We start from the raw sequence: 2653 nt of genomic DNA, 5'->3' as shown, positions 1-2653 counted from the left end.
TCCGACTGAAATCCTTGCTTCTGATTGGTTATCAGCAGATTTGTCACTGATTTTTGTCATTTGTCATTGAAAAAAAAGGCTTTGTGAAACGGGTCCCTGCAGGGTGTCGCTTGTATACGCTCGTAATGGTAGCATGCGGTGTGGGGCCAGCCGTTGAAGCGGCAATGGGGTCATGGGGGCGGAGGCTCTGAAATTTGTATGTGAATTCAAATCAATGCCCGAGAACAAAATAATAGAGTGAGGGGAGATTGCGCCAGTCATAATTATCACCTTCTATCACGTTGCCTTTCTCCCTCTCCATTTCGTTATCTTTCTTTTCCTCCCCTTATTTCCTTTAGTTTCTCTCTTCATTTCCTCCACCTTTGATTCCCGTTTCTGCGCCTCTATTGGCTTGATGTATATAGGACGAAGTTCTTAGCCTGTAAGGTGTTCCCAGATCAATGAAACTGTTTTAACTTTATGTTGTCGGTAAAAATGTTTTGTATATATAGTATGAAATAAGAATACGTGAACCCGTGCCCAGTATTTCTGTAATGAAAATTTTCCTTGATTTACCTATACTTTTAAACTTCGAATTACTGAATGTCAATCAAAGAAAAACCGACAACATAAAGCTTTCCCTACATAATGTTTTATATTGGGGTTGCCGTGAGCAACTTCGCCATCCCAGAGTAGCCTCAGAGCACATATTTTATAACTTATCGTGTTAACATCGGGGATCAGCTTAAAACTGGTGATTATTATTGTCAGTAAGCTTTGTTCTGATAATGCATTAAAGAAAGGTTATAGTGGAGGTTTCATGGTATAGGGGTTTTTCACCTGACTCTCAATCCAAGGGTAGAGGGTTCGAATCTCGGTCCGGCACTACCATCTTTTGGCTAGACATTAATCCATATTTGCAACTCTTTATCATGATGTAAAGGGGTACCTGGCAATCGCTGGTGTAATAATAATTACAGGCCCTCAGGGGGCTTCCCTGGGTAAGTACTCAGGAGGAGTTATCTGGAACTCATTACCTATTAACTTACAAAATTCTACATCTATTTCTTCATTTAAATACCTTTATAAAAGATTGTACTTTCATTAATGTTCTAAATAACCAATATCTTCATGGATGTGTGTATATATATCTTTTTTTACCCTACTTTAATAAATACAAGTTTGTTAGTTCTGTTTTTTCTTACATTGTTTCAAATCATTCTTTTTGTGATTCTGGGTAAACCTTTGAATGTAAATCTATGTGTCCAGTTGCTGGTTATTTTATAAAATGTTATATTATTCAATATCCATGTAATCTATTCATGTTTTGCATAATTCAATGATCTTTGTATTTCATTGATATTTTGTATTTCATTGTTTGTATTTTACCATGTATGTATATATATAAAGGACCAATATGAAAAACAGCCTTGGCTGATAATGTCATCCTGTATAAATATTTTCAAATAAATAAATAAATAAATACTATTATTATCATTATTATTATTACCATTAGTATTATATAGTTAAGTGATATTCACTATTCAAATCAAAATGCATTCGCCCGTTTATCTAAAAAATTGAACCAATAAATTGCCTTTATTGATGAAAGTTTTATTGAATTCATGTAGTTTACAGTTTTAGTAGACAATCCTTTGAATAAGAGCATTAATTCAGAATTCAGAAAAGACTTATAGATAAAAGAAGAATCAATGAAGCAGGGTTATTTGAATTTATTGAACACAGATGTATATATTCAGATTTATCAGATAACTAAAAGCATTAAGTCGCTGATTAATGTACATTACTAGATTTAATTTATATATATTACAACAACACAAGAACGACCAGTGTAATATTACAGTGTAAGATGTATAGACCCGATAAGTGTAATATAACAGTGAACAATGTATAAATGCATTGTATTTTTATGCACTAGATATCTCAGAGATTTTGCATTGTTTTGTTATTATGTATATGAATAGATATTTTTCATCAAAGCATGAATTTCGGCATACTCGTATAATTATCATGTTCCTTATATCTTCTACCTCTCTGGAAACGTGTGCTTATTTTATGCTACAAAGTAAGAACCAGCTATAACCATGGACCTTTTTAGTAGGTCCATGCTATAACCATACTGAGTCAGATCATGCCATGGTCAGATTCTGTGGTCCAGTTCAAGAAACCTCCTAGCTAAGCCATCTTTTGTCAGCTGTTGTGATTTAATTAAATCGATCGTAAAAATCTCAGCTGTGTATATACTGAAGAGATATGGGTTTTTAATTTGCGATTGATTGGTATGGAAGACTTGCGACCAATCTGGATTAATCGCAACTCTCTCCAAAACAGGGCCCATAGGTTATAATTAAAAATTAATGATTTTAGATTTGAAAAGCGCATATACCTACCTGTGCGTACATAATAGTCATTCATATTGCTATAGAATACAGATTGAAAGGAGAAAAGGTGTGTACCTGTAAACTATAACTGTGTATCTATTATTTTGTTGCCCAGATACTTGAGGGGCAAACTGTGAAACGCGTATAACTGCACTTCATTTTGATATATCATGATAATAAATTATTATAATAAATTATTTATATGTCGCCATGTTTCTGTTCATTACAAAGATGTATAAACACTTCATCGACTGGATTGGGATGAAAATGTT

This window comes from Strongylocentrotus purpuratus, unplaced genomic scaffold, assembly GCF_000002235.5.
Source record: "Strongylocentrotus purpuratus isolate Spur 01 unplaced genomic scaffold, Spur_5.0 spur5_scaffold_12, whole genome shotgun sequence".
Classification (NCBI taxonomy): Eukaryota; Metazoa; Echinodermata; class Echinoidea; order Camarodonta; family Strongylocentrotidae; genus Strongylocentrotus; species Strongylocentrotus purpuratus.
Note: the sequence above shows the minus strand (reverse complement) of the source record.